Source organism: Primulina tabacum, chromosome 10 (assembly GCF_025594145.1).
Source record: "Primulina tabacum isolate GXHZ01 chromosome 10, ASM2559414v2, whole genome shotgun sequence".
Lineage (NCBI taxonomy): Eukaryota > Viridiplantae > Streptophyta > Magnoliopsida > Lamiales > Gesneriaceae > Primulina > Primulina tabacum.
Window position 1 is genome coordinate 23,008,334 of NC_134559.1, and position 12,087 is coordinate 23,020,420.

The 12,087-nt window shown below is 41.6% G+C and overlaps 8 non-coding genes and 1 pseudogene across 8 annotated transcripts; all 9 read right to left on the reverse strand.

Annotated features, from left to right (window-relative positions):
* Positions 1-4,761: 4,761 nt before the first annotated feature.
* Positions 4,762-4,880, reverse strand: LOC142516718 (5S ribosomal RNA). The gene has a single exon (XR_012812499.1). It is a non-coding gene; the product is annotated as a 5S ribosomal RNA (ribosomal RNA).
* A 684-nt stretch (positions 4,881-5,564) lies between these two features.
* LOC142508288 (5S ribosomal RNA) lies at positions 5,565-5,682 on the reverse strand. Its single transcript, XR_012806509.1, has one exon. It is a non-coding gene; the product is annotated as a 5S ribosomal RNA (ribosomal RNA).
* A 682-nt stretch (positions 5,683-6,364) lies between these two features.
* On the reverse strand, positions 6,365-6,482 carry LOC142511697 (5S ribosomal RNA; annotated as a pseudogene).
* A 683-nt stretch (positions 6,483-7,165) lies between these two features.
* LOC142509753 (5S ribosomal RNA) lies at positions 7,166-7,283 on the reverse strand. The gene has a single exon (XR_012807909.1). It is a non-coding gene; the product is annotated as a 5S ribosomal RNA (ribosomal RNA).
* A 1,426-nt stretch (positions 7,284-8,709) lies between these two features.
* On the reverse strand, positions 8,710-8,827 carry LOC142509325 (5S ribosomal RNA). The gene has a single exon (XR_012807504.1). It is a non-coding gene; the product is annotated as a 5S ribosomal RNA (ribosomal RNA).
* Positions 8,828-9,350: 523 nt separating this feature from the next.
* LOC142507750 (5S ribosomal RNA) lies at positions 9,351-9,469 on the reverse strand. Its single transcript, XR_012805998.1, has one exon. It is a non-coding gene; the product is annotated as a 5S ribosomal RNA (ribosomal RNA).
* A 683-nt stretch (positions 9,470-10,152) lies between these two features.
* Positions 10,153-10,271, reverse strand: LOC142516483 (5S ribosomal RNA). Its single transcript, XR_012812276.1, has one exon. It is a non-coding gene; the product is annotated as a 5S ribosomal RNA (ribosomal RNA).
* A 565-nt stretch (positions 10,272-10,836) lies between these two features.
* LOC142506292 (5S ribosomal RNA) lies at positions 10,837-10,955 on the reverse strand. Its single transcript, XR_012804587.1, has one exon. It is a non-coding gene; the product is annotated as a 5S ribosomal RNA (ribosomal RNA).
* Positions 10,956-11,635: 680 nt separating this feature from the next.
* On the reverse strand, positions 11,636-11,754 carry LOC142516045 (5S ribosomal RNA). The gene has a single exon (XR_012811860.1). It is a non-coding gene; the product is annotated as a 5S ribosomal RNA (ribosomal RNA).
* Between the last annotated feature and the right edge of the window lie 333 nt (positions 11,755-12,087).

A 12,087-nucleotide genomic window follows, 5' to 3' on the forward strand; every position in this document is an offset into this window, starting at 1 on the left:
AGGGTTCGGGTTTTCATTGCAGGGGGTTGGGGTTGGGTTGGCTGGTTCCAGGGGCTAGCCAAGGTCACGAGAGAGTCAAGGAGGGAGTCCTAGCCAAGCTAGGACTCACGGTCAGGGCTGGGGAAGAGTCCTAGCTATGCTAGGACTCCACCCGAGAACCATGCACAAGTTGGTGCAGGGTTTACGCACAGGTCCAGGGGATGAGGGGTTCAACTCGGGGTCACGGGCTGGGCTAGGGTGGCTCACTAGGGTCCTAGCGTGGTGCACAATAATTTGGTTCAGGGGTTGGGGCGTCGGCTAAAGGTCTAGACACCAAAATCGTAGAGTCCATGAAAGCTGAAAGTCTCGGCCAGCATGGGGTTACTTAGGAAGCTGTCGTTTTTGTGGTTTGGGCTGGTTTCTTGGTGAGGTTAGAGTCCAGTAGGGTACTTCAACATGTTGGGCAGGTTCTGGTTCGATATTGCTCGGGGGTAACTCGTGAAAATCGAAAGTTGGCTCGGGGTTGAAGTTTAGGTGTCGAATAGGGTATTTAAAAGAAGAAAAAAATTGGAAAACGGCTCACGGGGGTCGAGTCAGGGTCCATAAGGGCTAAAATAATATAAAAAGACTAAATTTATAATTTAGGAATTTTATATTAAAGTTTGGTATTTTTCGGGATTAAAACACCGTCAAAATAAATAAGAAAAAATAATTGAAAAAGTCTAACATTTAAGCCAAATAAAATTATGAAAAAATTCACGTAAGCTAAAATAATTATTTGGGACATGTTAGAGTCATGAAATCAAGGAAAAAGTCGAAAAGGTAAAATTTTACGTCTAGGGGTAAAACGGTCTTTTTGCACCTAAAGCATAGTAAACGTCATGGCAGTGCCCTAAATGCTATTTTTATGAAAATATGATTATTTTTAAATGTTTATGAATTATTCATGATTAAATGATGATTTTTAAATGTCTAAGGGATTTTTATGATTTAAGAAGACATTTAAAATACATGTTGCATGCTTGGTTTCAAAAAAATGAAAAACGTAATGATATTCATGATTTTTTTTAAGTGATGCGAATGAAAAATGTTGAAGGATGTGAAATAATTGTGACTAATTCGTTAATGTTGGCGACGTCGTAAGGGTTATGGTCCCAGTGGGAGCCCGACGATCTTGTTTCCATCATTGCGAATATGTGGTAACGGTTTTGTGGTAACGGAAGAATGGGAATATCGTGAGGGGAAAAGGCCCCAGAGGGAGCCCCAACGATCGTATTTCTATTCGAATCATGATAGGCCAGGGCCCAGTTGACCGGTGAGAGTGTTGCTGGTGTCCCTCGCCGCCCAGTACTGTGGTTTTTTGTAGATGGATCCATCGACCCTCATGAGCATGACCAGGAAAGTCACAATTAACGATCTGAATTCAACAAAAGGAAAAGGAAAAGGAAAAGGAAAAGGAAAAATATTTATGATCATGAAAAATGTTTTATGTCATGTCATGTTGAGGAAAAAGGGAAAAGGTTAAGGTTTATGATTGCATGTCATAAAAAAGTATTTTATGAAAATGTTTATGTTTAAAGTTTTATGCATCATGAAAATATTTACAAAAATGTTTATGTTTATGCATCTTCATGAAAATGATATTTTAAGTACAAATATTTTTCACCGTTATATGTTGACTGTATTACGTATTACTCGTTATCAAGATTATGGTGTGTTGAGTCTTTAGACTCAATAGGTGTGATGGATGCAGGTGGTATTGAGGGAGGACTTGATGAGTGATTTGACTGGACTGAAGGCGCACATAACCCGAGGACCAGCGCTACATTTTCCGCATTATGCTTTATGATTTTACTTAAAGATTTTAAGACGATTTACTTATGCTTTTGAGAGATTTTGAGAGGTTTAGTATGGGCTTTACTTTTCAAATTTATTGCTTTTTAGGTTTGGTAATCATGCGACGATTTTATTTTATGGCCACTGCACTTGATTTTTAAAATGCTAGATGGTTGGTATTTTATTTTAAGGGTTAAAATATTTTATAAAAATATTTTACTGAAAGCCGAAAATTTTAGACAGAGGAAAAAAAAAATTTCTAGTACTTTTAAAGCAATAAAAAGAGCAGGACGTTTCACTAACCGAGACACGAAATGAAATAGCGTGTGAAAATGGATGTGCGAGGATAGTAGCATCGGCGCACATGCGCGATCGGATGCGCGTACATGCGCCAAACAGGCAGAAGACCTCGCGCATATGCGCGGAAGATGTCGCGCATATGCGCGAAGCCTATGCGAGTGACTCCAGAGGGTCTCGCGCATATGCGCGGAGATGAGTCGCGCATATGCGCGAGGCGATGTACAGGATATGCGCGGAGACCGAGTGTCTCGCGTATATGCGTCGATTGGGGTCGCGCATATGCGCGAGACGTGTTTTATGAAGAAGTGAGCCACTTGCCTTGCATGCACGAAATATGTATGTATATATATATAAACATACAAACGGTAATTCTCAGAAGGAAAAAGAAAGAAAGGAACGGAAGAAGCAGCTTCTGCTTTTGATCGAGATTTATGAAAAATCCGTCCGTCTGTTTTTGAATCCGACTTCAGTACTGTGTTCCAATCAACGCATGCTACAACTGGACGTAAATTTTGTTACGTTTAGACATGTTCTGAAATTATGATGTTGTCAGAATTAAATGGAATTCATATATGATGTTCTTGACACGTTAGACATCATAGAATCGAAGTCAGATTAAAGAATAGACTGTTTATGAAATTGTTATGAATTTCAGAGTTGATTTAGTTGAGATTCTATACAAGATTTGTGTTATTATTCAGATTATGAGTTGTACTGATACTGGTTATGAATTCTGATATTATATCTGTGATGTTGAGATAGACGGGGTTATCGTGACTGTATTGTTATTCCGTCGAAACATCAGTAGATTGATATTGATCAGATTCAGTATTTATTTAGATTGATCAGATTCAGTAATGATTTCGATTGTATCGTGATATCGTTGATATTAATTAGATTGTGCCTTGTTCAGATATGGATCAGATTATGTATTGGTTTGAGTATTGATCAGAACAAGTCTTGAATTGATTTATATACTAATATTGTATTTATGCGATTGTCATTGCAAGACTGGTTATGGACAGATTGGAATACGAGACTTCGTCTTCGTCGGATCGAGAAGATAAAGGTATAAATAAATGTTGATTCGGGATTGCACAACTCGAGTTAGGTTTGACTTGAGTTTCCCAAAATCACATACTTTACCTTATTGCATTGATATTTGCAGATTATCATATTGATATGTTTAGTCTATTGAATTATAGCAGAGCCAGAGTTTGAGTCTAGGGCAGATCAGCCTAGCTAGGGCAGAATCGCCGAGTCTTTGTCAGAACCGCGTAGACTCTAGACTTACGGTGTATCGATGAGCTTAGATGTAGATCGACGTCTACTGTAGACATTCGATACAGCATACCAAAGTCTAAATTAGATCGGGATCCCTAGATTAGAATAAGAGATGAGTCGAGTCTTAGATATCGAGACTAGAACTTGATTTACAGATCCGTATTGGTTTATGTTTCGTAGATTACGATTCATGTTTTATTTACAGATTGGTATTGATACATGTTATTGACTATGCTACATGTGATAAGATATAATTCATGCTTTTATGTTAATTCAGTTAACTGCATGTATACATTATTTATACTGGGATTTATTCTCACCGGAGTATCCGGCTGTTGTCTTGTTTGTATGTGTGCATGACAACAGGAGGGACAGGATCAGGGTCAAGAGGATGATGAGAGATCGAGAATAGAGTGGTGATTCCGGTCTTGGATGTAGACTTGGTTTAATACTTGAAATTTAGTAGTTAAACCTTAGACTAGTTTGAATAATTGTTGTACATTATTGTACTTTTATACTGAGATGTATATTAGTTAATTCCATTACGTTCCGCACTTACATTTTAAAAAAAGAAAAATTTTTAGACCCTGATTATCTTAATTGATAATTAAATCCCAAAGATGATTAAGAAGATGATTAGCGTCCGGGTCCCCACATTAGTCCTGGTATGATCGCACCCGACATTGAGTGGGATGTATATTCTTATATCCCTCGAGTACGTGTGGAGGAGGCGGCGATGGACAACACGCGGCACTGCTCTCGCCCAATCAGAACCATGAAGTTAAGCGTTCTAGCGCGATGGCAGATATAGGATGGTTGACCACCCTGGAAAGTCCTCGTGTCGCGACCGTTTACCTAAATTATGGATAAAACAGTCGAAATAAATGTTTTTAATGAGTTAACCATCTCCTGAGTAATCTGCGTCATACCCTTCCGCACAGAACCGGCTCACGACAACAAAAATAGCTAAATTTTCCCAGAAAATAGAAAAAAATAAGAAGAAAAAAATAGCGAATGTAAAGCTATTATTATGCCTGAGATACAATAAAATGGAACCGGAATCGAATTTCGGAATTCTTAAATGGATTTCTTGAGGAAACAGAAGCTTAACAGAAGCTGAAAATCGTAAATTAGAGGGTCTTAGAGAATGAATTCGGCTAAAATCTCGCCAGCTCATTGCGGAGTAATGAGTCTTGTTCGTTTGCCCGTTTACAATCAAATTAGGCTACAATTTGGTCCAAATCCGGCAGTACCCGAGCTACGTTGATTTCACATGTCTTATCTGGTCCCGATCGAGATTCAGATGATTTGAGCCAAAAAACGTCTGTCAACAAGTAATCAAAAATAGAAAAACACGAAAAAGGCGTGCAACACGAGGACTTCCGAGGGGGTCACCCATCCTAGTACTGCTCTCGCCCAAGCACACTTAACTTCGGAGTTCTGATGGGATCATGTGCATTAGTGCAGGTATGATCGCACACGACATTGAGTGGGATGTTTATTCTTATATCCCTCGAGTACGTGTGGAGCGGGCGGCGATGGACAACACGCAGCACTGCTCTCGCCCAATCAGAACCATGAAGTTAAGCGTTCTAGCGTGGTGGCAGAGCTAGGATGGGTGATCTCTCTGGGAAGTCCTCGTGTAGCGACCGTTTACGTAAATTATGGATAAAACAGTCGAAATAATTGTTTTTATTGAGTTAACAGTCTCCGGAGTAATCTACGTCATACCCTTCCGCATAGAACCGGGTCACGATAACAAAAATCGCTAAATGTTCCCAGAAAATAGAAAAAAAAATAAGAAGAAGAAAATAGCAAATGTAAAACTATTATTATGCCTGTGATACGATAAAATGGAATCGGAATCGAATTTCGGTCTTCTTAAACGGATTTCTCGAGGAAACGGATGCTTAACAGAAGCGGAAAATCGCAAATTAGAAGGTCTTAGAGAAGGAATTCGGCTAAAATCTCGCCAACTCATTGCGGAATAATGATTTTCGTTGGTTTGCCCGTTTAAAATCAAATTAGGCTACAATTTTGTCCAAATCCGGCAGTGCCCGGGCTACGTTGATTTCACATGTCTTATCTGGTCCCGATCGAGATTCAGATGATTTGAGCCGAAAATCGTCTGTCAACAAGTAATCAAAAATAGAAAAACACGAAAAGGGGTGCAACACGAGGACTTCCAGGGGGTCACCCATCCTAGTACTGCTCTCGCCCAAGCACACTTAACTTAAGAGTTCTGATGGGATCCATTGCATTAGTGCTGGTATGATCGCATCCGACATTGAGTGGGATGTTTATTCTTATATCCCTCGAGTACGTGTGGAGCGGGCGACGATGGACAAAACGCGGCTCTGCTCTCGCCCAATAAGAACCATGAAGTTAAGCGTTCTGGCGCGATGGTAGGGCTAGGATGGGTGACCTCCCTGGGAAGTCCTTGTGTCGCGACCGTTTACGTAAATTATGGATAAAACAGTCGAAATAATTGTTTTTAATGAGTTAACCGTCTCCGTAGTAATCTGCGTCATACCCTTCCGCACAGAACCGGCTCACGACAACAAAAATCGCTAAATGTTCCCAGAAAATATAAAAACATAAGAAGAAGAAAATATCAAATGTAAAGCTATTTTTATGCATGGGATACGATAAAATGGAACCGGAATTGAATTTCGAACTTCCTAAGCGGATTTCTCGAGGAAACATAAGCTTAACATAAGCGGAAAATCGCAAATTAGAGGGTCTTGTAGAAGGAATTCGGCTAAAATCTCTCCATCTTATTGCGGAGTAATGAGTCTCGTTCGTTTGCCCGTATACAATCAAATTAGCCTACAATTTTGTCCAAATCCGGCAGTGCCCGAGCTACGTTGATTTCACATGTCTTATTTGGTCCTGATCGAGATTCAGATGATTTGAGACGAAAATTGTCTATCAACAAGTAATCAAAAATAGAAAAACACGAAAAGTGGTGCAACACGAGGACTTCTAGGGGGTCACCCATCCTAGTACTGGTCTCGCCCAAGTATGCTTAACTTCGGAGTTCTGATTGGATCCGGTGCATTAGTGCAGGTACGATCGCACTCGACATTGAGTGGGATGTATATTCTTATATCCCTCGAGTACGTGTGGAGTGGGCTGCGATGGACAACACGCGGCACTGCTCTCGCCCAATGAGAACCATGAAGTTAAGCGTTCTAGCGCGATGGCAGAGCTAGGACTGGGTGACCTCCCTGGGAAGTCCTCGTGTCGCGACCGTTTACGTAAATTATGGATAAAACAGTCGAAATAATTGTTTTTAATGAGTTAACCGAATCCGGAGTAATCTACGTCATACCCTGCCGCACAGAACCGGCTCACGATAACAAAAATCGCTAAATTTTCCCAGATAATAGAAAAAAAATAAAAAGAAGAAAATAGCGAATGTAAAGCTATTTTATGCCTGGGATACGATAAAATGGAACCGGAATCGAATTTCGAACATCCTAAGCGGATTTCTCGAGGAAACGTAAGCTTAACAGAAACAAAAAATCGCAAATTAGAGGGTCTTAGAGAAGGAATTCGGCTAAAATCTCGCCAGCTCATTGCGGAGTAACGAGTCTCGTTCGTTTTGCCCGTTTACAATCAAATTAGCCTACAATTTTGTCCGAATCCAGTAGTGCCCGAGCTACGTTGATTTCACATGTCTTATCTGGTCCGTTCGAGATTCAGATGATTTGAGCCGAAAATCGTCTGTCAACAAGTAATCAAAAATAGAAAAACGCGAAAAGGGATGCAACACGAGGAGTTCTCAGGGGGTCACCAATCCTAATACTGCTCTCGCCAAGCACGCTTAACTTCGGAGTTCTGATGAGATCCGGTGCATTAGTGCTGGTATGATCACACCCGACATTGAATGGGATGTTTATTCTTAGATCCCTCGAGTACGTGTGGAGCGGGCGGCGATTGACAACACGCGGCACTGCTCTCGCCCAATCAGAACCATGAATTTAAGCGTTCTGGCGCGATGGGAGAGCTAGGATGGGTGACCTCCCTGGGAAGTCCTCGTGTCGCGAAAGTTTACGTAAATTATGCATAAAACAGTCGAAATAATTGTTTTTAATGAGTTAACCGTCTCCGGAGTAATCTATGTTGTACCCTTTCACACAGAACCGGCTCACGACATCAAAAATCGCTAAATATTACCAGAAAATAAAAAAAAAATAAGAGTAAAAAAATAGCACTGGACTTGATTGTTGTTGGTCTTGATGAGGTCGAGACCGAGGGCGGGGACCAGTGAGCTAGCTTGGGTCGGCAATAGTAGGAACCCGAGAACCTCATTTATCAGTTTATTTTTCATTTTTACGCAAACTCATTTTTATCGCGATGAATTATTTTAAGTTGTTGTTTTGAAACAGATATTTACTTCCGCTGCTATTTCGACATTTAAAACTTTTATTCCGCTGTTGCATTAAGCATTAAAACTTTTATTCAGTTTATTTTATGAATGAGGCATTTTATTTATTTAAAAAGAAAATTTCAAAATTTTCAAGTACGAATTTCGAACCTCTACAACTGCTCTTGCCCAAGCACGCTTAACTTCGGAGTTCTGATGGGATCCGGTGTATTAGTGCTGGTATGTTCGCACCCGACATTGAGTGGGATGTTTATTTTTATACCCCTCGAGTACGTGTGGAGCGGGCGGCGATTGACAACACGCGGCTCTGCTCTCGCCCAATCAGAACCTTGAATTTAAGCGTTCTGGCGCGATGGCAGAGCTAGGATGGGTGACCTCCCTGGGAAGTCCTCGTGTCGCGACCGTTTACGTAAATTATGGATAAAACAGTCGAAATAATTGTTTTTAATGAGTTAACCGTCTCCGGAGTAATGTGCGTCATACCCTTCCGCACAGAACCGGCTCACGACAACAAAAATCGCTAAATGTTCACAGAAAATAGAAAAAAAAATAAGAATAAAAAAATAGCAAATGAAAAGCTATTATTATGCCTGGGATATGATAAAATGGAACCGAAATCGATTTTCGAACTTTCTAAGCGGATTTCTCGAGGAAACAGAAGCTTAGCAGAAGCGGAAAATCGCAAATTAGAGGGTCTTAGAGAAGGAATTCGGCTAAAATCTCGCCAGCTCATTGCGGAGTAACGAGTCTCGATCGTTTGCCCGTTTCCAATCAAATTAGCCTACAATTTTGTCCAAATCCGACAGTGCCCGAGCTACGTTGATTTCACATGTCTTATCTGGTCCCGATCGAGATTCAGATTATTTGAGCCAAAAATCGTCTGTCAACAAGTAATCAAAAATATAAAAACACGAAATAGGGTGCAACACGAGGAGTTCCCAGGGGTCACCCTTCCTAGTACTGCTCTCGCCCAAGCTTGCTTAACTTCGGAGTTCTGATGGGATCCGGTGCATTAGTGCTGGTATAATCGCACTAGACATTGAGTGGGATGTTTATTCTTATATCCCTCGAGTACGTGTGGAGCGTGCGGTGATGGACAACACGCGGCTATGCTCTCGCCCAATCAAAATCATGAAGTTAAGCGTTCTGGCGCGATGGAAGAGCTAGGATGGGTGACCTCCCTGGGAAGTCCTCATGTCGCGACCGTTTACGTAAATTATGTATAAAACAGTTGAAATAATTGTTTTTAATGAGTTAACCGTTTCCGGAGTATTCTATGTCATATCCTTCCGCACAGAACCGGCTCACGACAACAAAAATCGCTAAATTAGAGGGTCTTAGAGAAAGAATTCTGCTAAAATCTCGCCAGCTCATTGCGGAGTAATGAGTCTCGTTCGTTTGCCCGTTTACAATCAAATTAGCCTACAATTTTGTCCAAACCCGGCAGTGCCCGAGATACGTTAATTTCACATGTCTTATCTGGTCCAGATCGAGATTCAGAAGATTTGAGCTGAAAATCGTCTGTCAACAAGTAATCAAAAATAGAAAAACACAAAAAGGCGTGCAACACTAGGACTTTCCAGAGGGCCACCCATCCTAGTACTGCTCTCGCCCAGGCACGCTTAACTTCGGAGTTTTGATGGGATCCGGTGCATTAGTGCTGGTATGATCGCACCCGACATTGAGTGGGATGTTTATTCTTATATCTTTCGAGTACGTGTGGAGCGGGCGGCGAGGAACAACACGCGGCACTGCTCTCGCCCAATCAGAACCATGAAGTTAAGCTTTCTGGCGCGATGGCAGAGCTAGGATGGGTGGACCTCCCTGGGCAGTCCTCGTGTCGCGACCGTTTACGTAAAATATGGATAAAACAGTCGAAATAATTGTTTTTAATAAGTTAACCGTCTCCGGAGTAATCTGCGTCATACCCTTCCGTATAGAACTGGCTCACGATAACAAAAATCGCTAAATGTTCCCAGAAAATAGAAAAAAATAAGAAGAAGAAAATAGCGAATGTAAAGCTATTTTTATGCATGAGATACGATAAAATGGATCTGGAATCGAATTTCGAACTTCCTAAGCGGATTTCTCGAGAAAACGGAAGCTTAACAGAAGCGAAAAATCGCAAATTAGAGGGTCTTAGAGAAAGAATTCGGCTAAAATCTCGCCACCTCATTGCGGAGTAATGAGTCTCGTTCGGTTGCCCGTTTACAATCAAATTAGCCTACAATTTTGTCCAAATCCAGCACTGCCCGAGCTACGTTGATTTCACATGTTTTATCTTGTCCCGATCCAGATTCAGATGATTTTAGCCAAAAATCATCTGTCAACAAGTAATCAAAAATAGAAAAACACGAAAAGTGGTGTAACACAAGGACTTCCCAGGGGGTCACCCAACCTAGTACTGCTCTCGCCCAAGCAAGCTTAACTTCGGAGTTCTGATGGGATCCGGTGCATTAGTGCTGGTATGATCGCACCCGACATTGAGTGGGATGTTTATTCTTATATCCCTCGAGTACGTGTGGAGCGAGCGGCGATGGACAACACGCGGCAATGCTCTCGCCTATTCAGAATCATGAAGTTAAGCGTTCTGGAGCGATGGCAGTGCTAGGATGGGTGACCTACCTGAGAAGTTCTTGTGTCGCGACCGTTTACATAAATTATGGCTAAAACAGTCGAAATAATTGTTTTTAATGAGTTAACCGTCTCCGGAGTAATTTGCATCATACCCTTCCGCACAGGAATCGAATTTCGAACTTCCTAAGCGGATTTCTCGAGGAAACAGAAGCTTAACAGAAGCGGAAAATCGCAAATTAGAGGGTCTTAGAGAAGGAATTCGGCTAAAATCTCGCCAGCTCATTGCGGAGTAATAAGTCTCGTTCGTTTGCCCGTTTACAATCAAATTAGCCTACAATTTTGTCCAAATCCTGCAGTGCCCGAGCTACGTTGATTTCACATGTCTTATCTGGTCCCGATCGAGATTCAGATGATTTGAGCCAAAAATCGTGTGTCAAAAAGTAATCAAAAATAGAAAAACACGAAAAGGGGTGCAACACGAGGACTTCCCAAGGGGTCACCCATCCTAGTACTGCTCTCGACCAAGCACGCTTAACTTCGGAGTTCTGATGGAATTCGGTGCATTAGTACTGGTATGATCGCACCTGACATTGAGTGGGATGTTTATTCTTATATCCCTCGAGTATATGGGAATCAGGCGGCGATGGACAACACGCGGCACTGCTCTCGCCCAATCCGAACCATGAAGTTAAGCGTTCTGGCGCGATGGCAGAGCTAGGATGGGTGACCTCCCTGGGCAGTCCTCGTGTCGCGATCGTTTACGTAAAATATGGATATAACAGTCGAAATAATTGTTTTTAATGAGTTAAACGTGTCCGGAATAATCTGCGTCATACCCTTCCGCACAGAAGCGGCTCACGACAACAAAAATCGCTTAATGTTCCAAGAAAATAGAAAAAAATAAGAAGAAAAAAATAGCAAATGTAAAGCTATTATTATTCCTGGATACGATAAAATAGAACCGTAATCGAATTTCGGACTTCCTAAACGGAATTCTCGAGGAAGCGCAAGCTTAACTGAAGCAGAAAATCACAAATTAGAGGGCCTTAGAGAAAAAATTCGGCTTAAATCTCGCCAGCTCATTGCGGAGTAATGAGTCTCGTTCGCTTGCCCGTTACCAATCAAATTAGGCTACTATTTTGTCCAAATCCGGCAGTGCCCGAGCCACGTTGATTCACATGTCTTATCTGGTCTCGATCGAGATTCAGATGATTTGAGCCGAAAATCGTCTGTCAACAAGTAATCAAAAATAGAAAAACACGAAAAGGGGTGCAAAACGAGGACTTCCCAAGGGGTCACCCATCCTAGTACTTCTCTCGTCCAAGCACGCTTAACTTTGGAGTTCTGATGGGATCCGATGCATTAGTGCTGGTATGATCGCACCTGACATTGAGTGGGATGTTTATTCTTATATTCCTCGAATACCTGTGGAGCGGGCGGGATGGACAACACGCGGCACTGTTCTCGCCCAATCAGAACCATGAAGTTAAGCGATCTGGCGCGATGGCAGAGCTAGGATGGGTGACCTCCCTAGGCATTCCTCGTGTCGCGACCGTTTACGTAAATTATTGATAAAACAGTCGAAATAATAGTTTTTAATGAGTTAACCGTCTTTGGAGTAATCTGCGTCATACCCTTCTGCACAGAACCGGCTCACGACAACAAAAATCGCTAAATGTTCTCAGAAAATAAAAAAAAAATAAAAAGAAGAAAATAGC